The 16,153-nt window shown below is 46.7% G+C and overlaps 1 long non-coding RNA gene across 3 annotated transcripts in view; it reads left to right on the top strand.

Annotated features, from left to right (window-relative positions):
* The window catches only part of LOC109453006 (uncharacterized), a 38,803-nt gene that overhangs the window by 3,949 nt on the left and 18,701 nt on the right, over positions 1–16,153 (top strand). For 2 of the 3 annotated variants that reach the window (XR_012493934.1, XR_012493933.1), the window contains exon 2: positions 182–346. This is a non-coding gene — a long non-coding RNA (uncharacterized LOC109453006). Of the gene's footprint in view, positions 1–181; positions 347–3,489; positions 3,578–16,153 lie in introns of all 3 variants that reach the window. The other variant, XR_012493932.1, reaches the window with a different exon arrangement.

Genomic DNA, 16,153 nt, shown 5'->3' with positions numbered 1-16,153 from the left:
TTCCCCAAACCAGAAACTTGAGCTCACTCACGACTCTTCCTGCCCACTCATACCCACCCCCAAGCTGTCCTGAAGATCAGTAGCTCTTCCTTTTGTCTGGCCTTTTCATTCTGCATTCCCACTGCTGCTGTCTCGGGGGAGGCAGGCGACAGGCTCCTAATCAACCTCTTTCCTTCTCTAGGTCCCAAATCCAAATCCATCCCCAGCTCTCCTAGAAGATGCAAATCTGATCCTGTCTACATGGAATGATTCAGCAATTCCCCAGGACTTTCGGGATGAAGCTTAGATACCAGCTCTGGCTCCTGTTGGATTCTTTGATGCTCTGTGCCTCCACACCTTTGCACAGGTAGTTCTCTCTGCCGTTACACTATTCCCTCTCCTCACCCTTTAAAATATAATTCAAGTGCCACTTCTTTTTCACATCCTCCCAGGTCTAGTCTGACTTAGGTGCTCCTTTGTGCTCCTATTTTTTCATTACAGTTTACTTGACCGTTCCCCCCACTCCAGTGTCAGCTCCTTGAGGGCAGGCACTGTCTTTTTTTTCTCCACACCCCTGCCTATGACAGAGCCTGGCACACAGTAGGCTCTGTTGGAAGCCAGTTCCAGCTGGCACCTTCCTGTCTGGGCACTGCTAATGTCCTGGGCCACTGAGGCAGGGAGGCTGGGAGGTGGCATGCTAGCCTCCTGGGTACTTTCTCCATCACCCAGGCCAGGGAAGTCCCAGACCCTGAGCAGAGCCTCAGCTTGACTAGCACCTCAGGGGTCATGTCCTATCTAACCAGAGCTTTGTGAAACCAGACAGACCTTGCCCGGTTTAGAAAGGGCACGTGGAGTGGAGGCACCCGCAGCAGGGCAGACCCTCGACCTTCCACCCCAGGTCAATGTTCCAGAGTGTGAGAGAAGGACAAATGGAACTATTTGGGGTGGGAGTTGGTGGGCCTGGCCGGGATTCCTGCTTCCCTTGATCTCGGCTCCTCGGGAGCACAGCTTCCCCTCCCCCCACCCAGCCCTGAGCAGTCACGTGACTTGCGCCCCCAGCAGCCACTAAATCGCCTGGCTTGGGCCCTTCTCCTAAATAGGGAAGCGACAGGAGCAGATCAAGTTTCAAGGCCCGTATTTACAGGTTCCCTAGACAAGCCAAACCTCCTCCTTGCCCTGTTTCCCCCACTCCTGCGGTGGGGAAAGAGAAGGGGCCCCTCCTTGCCCCACCCCCTCCTGTGCCCCACCTCCACCCATCAGTGCTCAGGGCCCCGGGTGCGGCCCCTCCCTCCCCGAAGCTCAGCCTGCCCCTTTGGAGGCAAAGCTTAGGTCGCTGTATTCCCAGCCCCACGCGGCCCTTTGAGGTCCTGGCGTGGTGGGGGTGGGGTGACAGGAAGCCCCTGACCCAGGCTAGCGACCTGGAGGCTTTCCAGTGATGCAGATCCTGGTCCCTTGTCACCGGCCTTCGCGGAGGCCAGATTCATTTCGACCTGTAGAGCTCCTGGAGTGTGATACTCGGCGGGTTTTTACCCTGCAGTGCCTAACTGTGTGTCTGGCGCAAGCCGAGCACTCACGCTTCTTACCTCTAGTCCTCCACACGCCCCAGGCAAGGGCCGCATCCCTTTGCAGTTGACACTGGCCGGGAGTACCTAGGCCTGCCACTTTAAAGGGCTGGAAATCTCAACTCTTGGCCTGCAAAATGGATAGGGAGATGAGAAAATTAGATAGAGCCAGTCGCTCAGTTTAGGCCAAGATCTATCCTTGCTAGGCAGGCCAAAGCCAGAGCAGTGTTCCTCCTTTTTAGCCTGGGTCCCAGGCCTCTGAGAGCTGTACTTTGGGCCTGGAGACAGGGAATCCAAGAGGGGATTGATATCCTTTGGAGCTGGGCAGCCTAAGCTGCTCACTCCATTCTAGTGGGAACTCAGATAGTTAGACAGCCCTATTACATACTAGAGCTGACCCTGGTCACTTGAAAAGTCTTTTGCTTCTTTATGATATTGAGGCAGGCGTGGGTAGATTGCATGCTGAAGCACCGGTCACAGACAACTTTACTGAGAAGTATGACTTTGTAGGACAGAGAGAGAGAGAGTACAGAGTAGAACAGAGATGGCAGAAAGGTGGCAAAAATTTTGAATGGAGAGGCAGGGCTGCATTTTTCATGAATCATTATTTCACTCATTTGAATATTTATTGAGCCCTTACTAAATGTGAGTTGTGTATTTAACTATTTGCATGATCATTGACTGTTTTACCATGCACCAGGCCACTCTAGTGGGAAAGTCAAACAAATGAAGGGCATTTACAGGTAAAAGTAACAGTGGGAAGCACAGCTGTATGGAAGCACAGAGAAGGAGCACTGAGCCCTGATCAGGTGGGGGATGAAGATAGCTATGGAGGACGTGTTGTCTAAACTGAGGCCTGAAGTATAAACCCTCGTTAATTGCTTGGGGTGAGAGTGGAGTAGGAAAGAATAGTCTTCCAGATAGAGGGCACAGTGCGTGCCAAGTCCCAGAGGCACGATCTGGAAACTGACTGTTCAGTAGGGCTGGAGCATAGCCATTGGGTGGATTGCTGACGGAGCAGGAGGAGATAGATTGTATTTGGGAGAGGAAGATGACGGAGCTGATAGATAATGCCCACTTGGGAGAGGATGAAGAGTGGAGAAACCCCTGCTCCTTTGTGTCCACATGGGGACCAGCAGGCATGCGGTAGTGGAAGGTGTGACACCTCCTTTAATAGATGTTTACAAAATTAATATTTATTTTTATTAAGGTAATACATACACATAGCTTAAAAATCAAATGTTTCTAAAGGGTTCGTAACAAAAACAGAAGTCCCCCTGGCCTTTCTCCCAATCTTTATCCTCCTCCCTAGGGGCAACCACTTCCAACTCTTTTAGCTACTTCTGCTGGTATTTCCTTCCTTATTTCTAAGTAATACATGCACTGCCATTCTGGATTCATCTATCTAATTTGTGGACTTCTTGTTTCAGTAGATGAAGATTTTGATTCTCTTACTGCCTCTTCTCCTCCCCCACCCCCATTATGTTTATAACATAATTTGTGGCTAACTCCATGTTCAGTGATTTCATTATTGACTTTGAAAATAGTTTACTTTTGAGGCAAGTATTCTGGTTACATTTCCTTTTCTCATATAACTTTTTGTTATGTACTCTGTTTACATTTCCTTTCTTAAACAACTTTTTTTGTTTTTCTTGGAGTTAATTGCCTCGTTTTTTATTTGCTTGGTTTTCTTTGCATCTCTGGCTCCGTCTTCTCACACCCTTGAACAGTTCTGTAAAAACGTTTCAGTACAATTTTGTACATGGTCAAACCCATGTTTGTAATCTTATAGGTTCTGTTTTGATTCTCCTTGGAGACATTTGTCCTGGGGCGCTCCATCCTACTTTTCTCTGGATGTGTTGTTCTCCAGTCCTGTAGCACACCTGTCACTCTCAGACTTCCCATTGCCAGTAGTTAAGAATTCCCTTTGCCCTTTTCTCTTTTTCAGGACCTGCTGTCTTCCTCTTTCTTGGTTTACTCCCTTATTTGGATGAAGCACATCCTCTAGTAGCTTCCTGAGAAAGAATGCCTGGGAGGTAACGTTTTAGAGCCTTTGCATACCTAAAATTGCTTTATCCCATCCTCACTTGTGAAGAATAGTTTTGGCTGGGTATAGAATTTTAGGTTGAAAATCCTTTTCCTTCAGAATTTTGAAGACAATGTTCTTTTGTTTTCCAGCTTCTAATTTTGCAGTTAAGGAGTCTCATGTTCTTTTGATTCCTGATACTTTGTGAATTCACCTCCCACTCCCACCCCACCCCACTTTTAAGATTTTTCTATTTTTTTCCTCATATATTGAAACATCACAATATACTGACATTCATTTTCCTAGGTACTTGATAGGTTTCTTTTTATCTAACCATGGTATTCGAAGTGTGATCCCTAGACCAGAACCATCAGCATCACATGTGGGAAAATGTTAGAAATGCAAATTCAGGGCCCTATTGCACATCTACTGAATCAGAAACTGGTGATAGGGCCAGAAATCTGTATTTAACAAACCTCTGGGTATTCTGATTCATGCTAAAGTTTAAGAACTTCTATTCTAACAACTTATGTCCTTTAGTTCTGGGAATTTCTTTGAAATTTCTGCAACTCCTATTATTTGGAATACTGGACCTCTTGGATTGATCCTCCGATTCTCTTCTTGTTCTCTTATTGACCATCTCTTTCTTCTATTTTCTGGGAGTTCTCCTCAGTGTTATACAAGTTCGGAACTCATTAAGTTCGCGAACTCATCCTAGAAAAATTGCTTCATACCTCATTACTGAATATCACTACGGTCACCTTCAAAGTACTCCCCTTGGGAAGCTATGCACTGACGCCAGCACCTAGTCCACCCTTCAAAGCAATTTTGGAACTCTTTTTCTGGAATGGTCATCACAGCTGTTGTCGTGTTACCCTTGATGTCCTGAATGTCATAAAAATGTCTTCCTTTCAATATTTCTTTTATCTTTGGGTAAAGAAAGAAATCACTGGGGGCCAGATTAGGTGAGTAGGAAGGGTGTTCCAATACAGTTATTTGTTTACTGGCTAAAAACTCCCTCACAGACAGCGCCGTGTGAGCTGGTGCATTGTCGTGATACAAGAGCCATGAATTGTTGGAGAAAAGTTCAGGTTGTCTAACTTTTTCACACAGCTTTTTCAGCACTTCCAAATAGTAAACTTGGTGAACTGTTTGTCCAGTTGGTACAAATTCATAATGAATAATCCCTCTGATATCAGTAAAGGTTAGCAACATCGTTGCAACCAGTTCACGTACTTAATTGTCAGACCTCGTATGTCAATCCATTTACTAACCATATTGTTGTGACCCTTTCTCTTTAAAAAAAAAAAAAAATTCAAGAGTGCTTCATGTTCCTGTTTTTCTTTTCTTTTTAAAATAGTTTCATGTTCTTTTTCTTTGGATACATGCCTTATCTGAGGATATTAATTTGAAATGTTTTTCTCCTGTATTGTCTCTGTTTCCTCTGACTTTATGTTTTCTGTTGTTTTGATTTGTATTATGTTGGAGACTTTCCTCAGATGTCTGGTTTTCCTTGGCTATCCATTCATATTTGAGAAGGAGGCACTTAGAGACCAGTTGAAAGCTCTCAATGTGGGCTCATAAGGGGGCAATTAGGTGGCTGTCTGGACTCTTTCACTGAGGACCCCAATTGTCAGTATCAATGGCACAGTTTGTTTTTTTCCAGAAAAGGATCTTCTAGACTTGACCCTCCCACTTGAAGGTTATAAGCTTACCTGCCCAGAGTCCTAAGATGCACTGTGGGAAGTGGTGAGAGGTGTGTGGCAAGCAGGCTGAGTAACGCAATTCAGAATGCTGGCTTTCACTCCGTTTTTTATCCCAATCCTTCTCTACCCTCACCCTCTACAAAGTTCAGAATCCTTCTGTTTCAGTATCTGCAGAATCAATCTTCCTATTTCTTGCATGAGTGGGGAAGGGGACACAATAAGTCACTTAATTGTGTTGGGAATGACTGGGTTTCCTGACTAATTACTCTTTAGTTTTTAGACCCCTGCCTTCTGGTTTACTTGCTACTTCTAATTGCTGAGCTTCTCTGGGCCTCTGAGGGAGGAGTCGGCTTGCTTCTTGTGGGTATATGCCTCTGGATATTTTGGGCCTGTCTTTCCTAGTCATTTGCCACTCTTCTATCCACTTTCTGTTTTTACATGAAGTGGTTCAGGATTCTAAATGTCTCCTAGTTTAATTGAAGATAGAGTTTGGGTTTCTGTTTCTTATTCTTGTCATTCTGAGGGTGAGAGAAATGGGGGACAGAAAGGATTTTACTCCATCTTAGGACCAGAAGTCTGAGATGACTTCTTGAGATGGACAGCACGGATGTCTGTCTTGGTTCTGCTGACAAAGAGTTAGGGAGTGGATCATCTGTAGGAGGAAGGTGAGCAGGGCAAGGAGAGAAGCTTCCAGAACTTAGAAGAGCTGCTGAGGGAACTTGACTGGGAACACCTCAGAGATGACAAGGATGAGTACTGGGTTCCATGAGGCCTAGTTGAGGTGAGAATCAGTGGTGAGTATAGTTAGGAACAGGAATGGAGGGAGTAAGCAGTGGGGAGTAACCCCCAGATCAGAGGGAGGGAGTGAAGAAGGGTGGAGAGCATTCCAGAACCAGAGGGACGGGTAGTAGTGTGGCTGGCTTTGGGGCAGACCCTTTGCCATGAGGCTGAAGAGGATAAGACAATATTGACAACCACTAATTGGATATTGATATGGGACTGGCCCAAATCAGGCTCGGTGGGAGTGGGAAGCCAAGAGGAGGAAGGAAAAGAGTTGGAGGTTAGAGAAGGAAGGTCTGAGTCTCACATTTGAGGGTGGAGCAAATCTGGGTGATGATGGAGTCTTGGGTCCAGAGGTGGGAGAGCTGCTCAAGTGCAGAACCGTGAAGCAGCACGTCCTTGAGGAAGGTGAGAGATGAGGTGGTGGGAAGGAATGGCAGCACAGTTGCTCAAGTCTGAAGGAAAGGCAGTGGGAAATGTATGGTGATGGAAGGAGAACTGACTCTGGGTGGTGAACACACAATGTGATATATAGATGATGTATTACAGAATTGTACACCTGAAATCTATGTAATTTTACTAACAATTGTCACCCCAATAAATTAAAAAAACTGTATAAATAAATAAATAAATAAAATAAATATAATACATTAATTAAAAAAAAGAAAGAAAGGCAGTGGGTGGGAGAGGCCAGTCATCTCGGTGGATGGCCTCTTGGACACCAAGGAAAGATAGAATTTTTAAAAGGGAGGGTGGTCACTTCTGTCTACTTCAATATGAATGTCCATGTGATCCATCTTCCCTAGGTTACATAGTCACAGTAAAGTCACCTGAAACATACAGCCTCTAATCTATATCTCAAAACTCAGCTGACTTTTTCCTGGGGTCTTAGGGCTATTTCACATCGGCTTCTGTGTGGACATTCCATTCTATTTCTTGGATGTGTGCTGACATCACTCCTTCTGGCTGTGAATGCTGCTCCTGTCACTCCTCACTGAGCAGCCCCAGAGCTGCTTCAGCCAGAATTCTGTGGTTACAGGCCACAGAAACCAATTCTGGCTAACTTGAGCAGAAAAACAATTTGTTGCAAGATTATTGGGCAGCTCATAGATTCAGTAGCCACTCCCTACCTTTTTTTCCGTGCTGGTAAGCTTTGATTTTTGTTCCTGGATTTACCCGCATGTACCCAGGAAAGGAGACCCTTCTCAGCCACAGGAGATAAATGTTGATAAGCCTAAGCAGTCAGTCAGGCACTTCTACTTCATTGCCAGAGACTGGTTAGGCCTAGGCATGTGATTCAACCTCGCTAACAAGATATAAGGAGCAGCCCACTAGGCCCGGGGTCTGGATAGAATTGCAAAGAAACCAACTGGGGCCTTGACTTTATTGAAAGTGGAATTAACCGTCTCTGCCTCGGAAAAATGATATACTTGCTCATTGTTTAAGCCACTTTAGTTGGTCTTCTGTTGATTTCAAGCAAAAGGTCCTAACTGACACATAAATGCCGGGCATCTTTCCCAGGTAGTTGGTGGGGTAAAAGAGGGAGAAATAAGCTGATGGCTAACGGGCAGGATTAATAAGTTTTCAATATAAAAGAGGCTGACACATCTTTTGGAGATACAAGAATTGCCTAATAGATAAGAACTGACTGAAAATGCTAGAGAGAAGAGGAATAACCGAGGGAGGAGGCCACCACTCATTACGCAGACACTTAGTGTATACCAGGCTCCATGAAAGACGCTGGGATAGAGTGACGAGCAGAAGACAGGATGCCTGCTCGTATGGAACCTTCAGTGTGGGTGGGGTGGAGAGACAATGAGCAGGTAAATAACAAAATAGACAGGATCATGCGAGGTACTTTTTAGGGGGGGTGGTTAATTTTGTTAAGCGGGTGGTCAAGAAAGTCCCCTCTCAAGAAGAGAGCCAAAGGGTGAGAATGAGTCACCCACATGAAGAACCATATGAGGATTCCAGAAAATGTCTCAGGGCAGCAATTGACTCTGTCCTGGCTGGGAGTCCAGTGCGCATTCCAGAAAGGGAAGGAGATGGCAGCAAAACTTTCCTTGGAGGCTCATGCAGGCTGGGAGTGACAAAGTAGCTGAAGTTATCACCTACCACAGGAAACATCACCTCCCCTGTGGTAGGATAGGCTGGGAACCGAGGTGTCACTGACATTCTAGAGACTGGACAACTTTGAATGGAGTATTTGGAGGGAGAGCTTATGGGTCGAAGGAGAGACACATGGGGCCAGCAGATGATCCCCTGGTCCCCGAGTGCCAGGTGCTTGCTTCCATTCTGGAGTTCCAACTTGTTCCCCTGTTTTCACATGTCATAGTTCAGGCCACTATAGCAGAATACCATAGACTAGGTGGCTTATAAACAACAAAAATTTATTTCTCATAGTTTTGGAGGCTGGGAAAGCTAAGATCAAGGTGCTGGCAGATTCAGTGGCTGCTGAGGATCTCCTTCCGGGCTCATAGATGGCTATTTTCTAGCTATGTCCTCACATAGCAGAAGGAGCAAGAGAACTGTCTCTTTTATAAGGGCACTAATCCCATTTGTGGGGCTCATGATCTAATTACCTCCCAAAGGCCCCACCTTCCACCTCCAAATACCATCACATTGCAGGTTAGGATCTCAGCATATAAATTTTGGGAGAACACAAACATTTAGTCAGTAACAAAGTTCAACCAAATCAATAAGCACTTCCAGAGTGTTTACTTTTTTTTTTTTTTTTTAAAGATTTTATTTGGGAAGGGGAACAGTGTAGTTTTCCCCAGGATCCATGGCTCCAAGTCAAATTGTTGTCCTTCAATCTAGTTGTGGAGGGCGCAGCTCAGCTCCAAGTCCAGTCACCGTTTTTAATCTAGTTACAGGAGGTACAGCCCACCATCCAATGTGGGAGTCGAACCAGCAACCGTGTCAATAAGAGCATGTTCTCTAACCAACTGAGCCATCCGGCCACCCTCAGAGTGTTTACTTATTGTGTAGCTTCTGCTGGGAGTTCATGTGGGATGGATACCACAATAGAAAGATAAGGCCTGGCCTCAAGGACCTTGCTGGTCAAGGATTCAAGAACACTGCATCTAAAACAATTAGAAAACAATTTATCAGCAAAAAATCAAGAATACCCAATAGGGTTGTATACCATGGGCAGCTAGTGCAAGTCCCTCACTGTCTACTCATCAGTCACAATCTCCCAACCTAGTACCCACAGTTCTCCTCTCCTTGCCTACTACTCCCTTCTTCCCCAGGGATAAGGTTGGACTATTTCTTACTAGCACCCTAAATCTCTTTAGGGGTGATTCATCACATTGGAGCCTGATGCAGGATTTCTGCTCATCCTGTGCTCCCTTCCTCCTGTCTCCTGGGGATGTGAAGGAAGAGGAGGGAGGGACCAGTCAGCTGGACTCCTTTGCCCAGAGGTGACAGTACCACAGTGGGGCTCTTTAAGGGCCTACCCAGCAAGAGGTCCTAGCTTTGGGGGTCATGTGGCCGAACAAATGAGAGAAATATTGAATGCTTGCTTAACTTGTTGGTCTGTTGAAGAGGCAGGCCACTAACATTTTTCTTGTATTATCTTATTAAATCCTATGACAGTCCTACAAGGTGGGAACTTTAATTATTCCATTTTACAGTTGAGGAGACTAAGGCACGGAGAGGTAAAGTCACTTGTCCTGCTCAAACGAATAGTAAGTGGTATAGCCAAGATTTGAACCCAAGCAGACTGCCTGTAGCACGCTGGTTGACATCACTGTACACACTGCCAAATTGGCTCATTCTAGGAATTTCCTTTGTCTTTGCCACAACGTTAGAAACTGAGCTAGAGGCTATTCTGAGCAAGGACCAGTTCCGTCTCCTCCCTATGTGAGGAGAGGGAACTGGGATCCAAGAGAAGAGGAATTCCAGAAGAGACTGCCATTTTGGCTATTTTTTTCTCAATGTTCCCCAGGCAGGGAGCTCTAGCTTTTGATTTGCCAAGGATCTCTTTGTCCTAATTAACGCCAGAATCAGCCTTTAGTCAGAGCCCTGCCTAGAACTGGAACCCATAGCCCTGTGGCTCAGGGGCAAGCCCTCTGTGGAGCCAGAGAGGACAGAGCAAGTACTGACTCCGGGTGGAGTTTCCTGTGATGATGTTCCCTTCGCCTCATCTATAAAAAGCACCAGTATGATCTACCCCATTTATGGTGGAGGCCAGGGTGGCAGAGTGTGCGGGAGGAGGAAGAATCAGACTGAAACAGCTTCTCTTTGCCTCCCCAGATTCTCTTCCAAAATGCTGTCAGTACTGCCAGTTGGAAAATATTTTTCTCCCTCCCTTTGTCTTCTTTCTTATTTGAAAAAAAAAAAAAAAAGCCATCTGGTGTCAAATTCACTCCTGGCACATCATAAAGGGTAGCACTAAAAATGTCCCTGAAAAACTAAAAGCAAACCACAGCAGTACACATGGGATTTAATTTCAGCATCTTAGAATTTCAGAGTTGCTAGGGGCCTCAGAGATCAAACCGTTCCTTGAACATAGGAGGAAACTGAGGCCAAGAGGGATTAAAGGATGCTTTCAAACATGTTTATTGAGCACCTACTATGTTCAAGGCATTTTTCAAGACTGGGAGATTAATCATGAACATAGCAGACACAAATCTTTGCCTTCTTGGAGTTTTCCAGTGGGAGGTTCTTGCCTCGGTCTTTGGGTCTGCCTCTATTGCTTGCTCCCAATTGCCCAGGGGCAGGGCCCTTGGCTTGGCCATTCTAGCCTCACGTTGTGCTACCAGAGGGCGTGATTGTCACCTCCTGATGGTGGATGCGCCTGGACCCTTGGGCGGAGACACTTCCCAGCCGGAAGCACTGTTTACATTAGGGTGCAGTTTGCCGCGGGGTCCCCGCCCGCTGGCTGCTGTAATCTCCCACTGCTTCCTCCCGCGCCGCTGTGGCTCCGCATTCCTCAAGCTTGAGCAACAACTTTCCCTCTGAAGGCGGCTGGGCTGGGGCCAGGCGGGACCGCTTGCACTGGGCCCCTCGCGGGGCGTGGCCCGGATCGCCAGCACAAGCCTCCTAATGGGGTGTGGTCCAGGTCTCGGGTTCCTCCAGCGGCATCCGAGGCGCGGGCCCGGTCCAGAACGCAGTGCAGCCGCTAGTCCCTCCTCTGGGAGCCGAGGCCCAAGCGGCCGCGGGGTGCAGGCCAGGGTACAGTGCTGAGCTTCCTACCCACTGTGGCAGCATTGCCTAAGGATGAGGTAGGAGCGTGGGCCTGAATCTGGCCTTGACCATCCAGCTGGTCCAGGCTGACCGCCCAGCTTGGCGCCCTTCACCGGGTGAGTGGCGCAAAGTTTGCTTTGATGTTTTACTCCAGTTGTGAAGATTCTTTGACGACAGAAAGAAGAGGGTGTGTAGTAATTAGTACGGAAGAGAGGTCCTAATCCATTTCTTGGTCTGGATCTAAATATGTACAACAATCATATTAATACAAGCACTTTTATCCTTTAAATATACTCTCATGCCTACTCAACCACAATATATCTCTGGGACGAAGTTGGTTTCTTACTAGTTTGCTCATTTTACAGATGTGAAAGCCCAGGCACATAGTTTCATGACTAGCTTGAAGCTGAGAAGGAGTTAGTCCAACTCAGGGCCCTCTCTGGGGCCACCTCAGGTCTCCTAATTCTCTCAGGTCAAGCAAAGCCCTTCCTGGACCCTGATGCGATGGGGGAGAGAAACTGGCCCCACTTTTCAGTTCTGGGAACTGAATTCGGGAGCTTGTAGGGTAGAGTGGGGTTAGATAAACAGATTAAGCTATAGATCCACTAAAATATGAACTCCAGGAGGGCAGAGGTATTCCCGGCTCTGAAAACAATACTTGGCACATAGTTGATGCTCAATAAATATTTGTTGAGTGGGTGAATGAATGTAGCAAAGGTCTTCAGATTCCTAACTGAGAATTAAATATGTATCTTCTTTTCTTGCTCCTTTATCTTCCATTTAAACTTATACTTTCACTTACTTCCTGCCTCTTAAATCTTGAGCTTATGTTTTAAAGTCTTTTCCTTTTTTTGATTTTATTTTAATATATTGTTTGGAATAATTTTAGACTTACAGAAAAGTTGCAAAGCTAGTATAGCAAGTTTCCATATACTCTTCACCCAGTTTCCCCCAAAGTTAACGTCTTACTTAAAACCATGGTACCTTTGTTAAAATGAAGACATTAACATTGGTGCGATACTGTTAACCAAACTACGCACCTTGTTTGGATTTCATGTTTTTCCACTCATGTCCTTTTTCTGTTCCAAGATCTAATCCACTATATCTCGTTGCATTTAGGGCTGGACGCATTTTAATGTGTAAGCCGGATCTCATTGTGTAGGGTCGCTTTCCTGGGCAGTGAGGCAGTGGGCAGAGTGCCTGGCACTGGACTGAGCTCCCTGTCCTGGGGGCGTAGGGAACACTTTGAGCTCTAGTGTTCCTGAGAGTGCTATTAAGGGATTCCTTCTGTGTCTGCATGATGGCGCTGGTAGCATCTGGTACAAATCCAGACCCCCATGGCCTATACTGAGTCTCCCCTCTTTGCCCCCTTTCCCCAACCATGCACATACCTGAAGGGATGGACATGCCGCTCCACGTGATCTGGCCCAGGTCTGCATTTCCTTTGGGACCTCAATCTTCTCTGTGCCCCTCATCACCTAGCTCCCATTCCTTGGAAGGGGCAAACCTTTATTCACCACTCTCCAGCCTCACTGCTCCTTTTTCTTCATCCTAGCATCATCTTCCAGCCTGAAACCCTCAGTGGAGCAGCTTCTATTTTGGGCTGTGTTACTTGGTCACAGCTCATCATTGAGCTAAGCTTGGAATTGGAGATGAGTGAAGTGAGGGACAATCTATTTATTCAGGTGGCCAGGATTTATTGAACATGGCTGGGTCACAAAGACGAACACTTCTGATCCCTGCTCTCCAGGATCTTACTGTCTGGAGGAACAGACAAGTAATGTGAACAAATAATTGCATACATTGTGGAATGTGCCCTAATGGGGATAATGTGTGTACACAGTTGTGTGGCAGCACAGAGGGGCAGAGCCCAGCTGCTGAAATTGAGGAGGAGCACAGGGACAGCTTCCAAGATGAGGACATGCTTGAGTTGGGTCTTGAAAGGTGGATAAGAATTGGTAGGTGCCCAGGCAGGGGGCAAGGAAAGGAGAGAAGAAGGGCATTTCCAGAAGAATTTATAGCAGGTGTGAAAGTGCAGGTGTGTTTGAAAGCCATGCATTTTCCAGGAACTACAGAGTAGCTCAGTATTTCCAGTGGCTGGAGCATGAGGGTGTTGGGGCCAGTGGGTGGGGGACGGGATGGGGGAGTGCAGAGGTGGAGAGACAAGCTGGACAGGGAGAACAATCGGGTCTTAGGTGCTACAGTAAGGAGTTTGCAGTTTGTTCAGAAGTGGTGAGGACTATGAGCCAACTTACTTCTTAGAATGGTCACTTGGGCAGATCTTTGGAGCCTGGACTGAAGTTTGGGGGGTGGCTGCTATGAGAATCCAGGTGAGAAGCCATGGGGTCTGAATCAGGGCAGTGGGGTTTGGGGCAGAGGGGACAGACACCAGAGAGACTTAGGATGGCGGGAGGGATAGACAAGGAGGTGCTGTTTGGTTCTGGGAATTGAAGAGGAGGTCACCAAATCATTCCAGATACACAAGCTGGCGCAGGATTCAGCGCCTTCCTCTAATCAGAGAACCAACTAGATGGGGACATGGAGGAGCTCCTCAGGGCCCACTCAGAGCTGAGGAGGCAAACAGATACATTAGCTTCTCTGTCTTTGGACATTTCTGGACCCGCTGGAAATCTAGAAGTGGCTGGCGTTTCACTGAAGGCTGCTCCCTCTGGTTGTGGGAGGGGCAGAGACACCTGAAAACACATATGTGGACAGCTCAAATTGCCTGGAAGGGACCTGTGGCAGATTTCTAGTAACTAACCCTGCAGAAACCCTAATTCCTAGCTGAACACTATGAAGAACTGTGAAAATATGAAAATTGTATCCTATTTACAAGATAACAAATTAGCCCATGTAGCTGCTGGCAGGAGCTAAGACTCCTGGGTCAGAGATGGACAGTTCATTACTCACAGTAATAACAATAGAAGAATATCAGCCCCAATTCCCACAAGGCTTCATAAAGAAGACCAGGTGATACCTGGACATGGAGTGGGTTGCATTTCAGGAGTGGAACCCAAACTTGGGAAGCCCAAATCTTTTATAATAGGCCTGCCCTTCGCTCTGGAGGAAGGACTATATACCTTCCATGGATGTTCACTATCCTGGAAGTGAGAGTCTGAAACAAAGGACAGTCAGTGCTTCACTTGTAAGACATGCAGAAATGCAATACAACCTTGGAGAATTGTCTGCCAACAAACACATGGTCATATAAAACAAACAACACATTTCCCAGCCTCTCTTGCAGCTAGGTATAACCACCTAAGTAAGTTATTGTCTATTAAGTGTAAGCTTTTGTGTGACAGCTTCTGGGAAATTGCAAAAAATGCTGGCATGTGCCTTGGGCTCCTCCTTCCCGTCTTCTTTGTCCCTGGTGGCTGCTGTAATGTGGATATAATATTGGAATGTGAGCAGTCAGGTTGGGCCAGGAGTGGCATGTAAGGACTAAGAATGGCAGAGCTACAAGATACAAAGGGCCTAGGTCTTTGGTGGTGGTGGAACTGAAAAACCAGGTCTATGCTGATTATCTTTGGACTTCCTTACATGAGAGAAAAGTAAACTTCCATCTTGTTTTAACGTTGTTTTTTTTTTTTTTTTTTGGTATATGCACCTGAACTTGATTCCAACTGATATAGGACTAGCACAGAGGAACACCAATGGAGGGTTAAATCTATCAGCAGAGAGAAAGGTCTAGGGCTGTTCTCCCCCTTTTCCCACCCCCAGCCTCAGCAGTGATGGGGGAGAGGATGGGGAGTCACCTCTGGCTTCTTCACCACCCACTGGTGATGCCCCATTCACAAGGGGGCCCAGCCTGGCCACACGACCCAGCAGCATCCATTTGAAGGCAACAAGCAACAAGCTGGCTCCATTCACAAACCCTGTCCTCCTTTGAAAACCAATCACCGTACGAAGCATGACTGGGTGGTGGCCAGAGCTGGCCCATCTGTCACGCCCTTTCAGAGAGCCAGGCGATGGCAGCAGGCCTGGGCTGAGCCAGCCCCTCTCCCTTTGTACCCTAGGGACACACACTGTAACGAGATCACAGTGCCTACTGAATTATTCAGAGCTGCCCTGAGTGTCAGTTTTATTATAAACATGCAGATTGCTCGGGGCTCCAAACTTCCAAACCTCTAGCAGCTCTCTCCCTCCAGGATTTGTCATTGGTTGCTTTGTGCCTGTGATTTCAGACTCCCCAGGACTTGATGGCCTAATTTGCCTTTGATTGGTTCCTACCTGCCGCCAGGCATGAAGGCCTCCATTCCCTTTACCTAGCGCTTCTTCAGGCCCCATTCTTTGCTCAACAACTGTCCTCACCACCACCCCAGCAGTCCTGCCTCTTCCCACAGTCCTGGCTGCATCGCCCAAGTTGGTGACACCAGACTCTCCCAAGTTCCTGCCTGCTGGGGACATATTAATAACAGAATCCTCCACTTCTGTGGGCCTCTGTCTAATCTGTGTCCTTTTGAGGCTTTAAGCCACTAGGTCTCTCTTCCCATCCACGTGTTTTAGCCCCAACTCAATCTCTCCCCTTACCCTACAAGTCCCAGATTCCCAGTTCCTTCTGGAGTTGGTCTGGAGAATACCCCCGGCTGGTAATGAGGCAGAGATGGTAATGCACATTTAAGAGTAATGAAATGCAGTGATATTTCAGGCCTGACAGACCTATTTCTGGCAGCCTTAGAATTAAAATGTGAAGCTTTGTACTGCAGCTGCTACTAGGAGCCTTCAGAGTTTTTCTAAAGATGTGAATAAAGCTTCCAGGGTTTCAGCTCAGATCACTGTGGCTATTTATCCTGCTGCTGCTTTCATTGTACCTTTTTATTTGAAATTTTAGAGCTTTTAGATGAAGGAAACGCAGCAGCAAGTGCAAAGCATACAAACTATCCTAGTGGGGGAGAATGTCCTGGTTT

This window comes from Rhinolophus sinicus, linkage group LG02, assembly GCF_036562045.2.
Source record: "Rhinolophus sinicus isolate RSC01 linkage group LG02, ASM3656204v1, whole genome shotgun sequence".
NCBI classification, from domain to species: Eukaryota; Metazoa; Chordata; class Mammalia; order Chiroptera; family Rhinolophidae; genus Rhinolophus; species Rhinolophus sinicus.
Note: the sequence above shows the minus strand (reverse complement) of the source record. Positions and strands in the feature narration are given on the sequence as shown.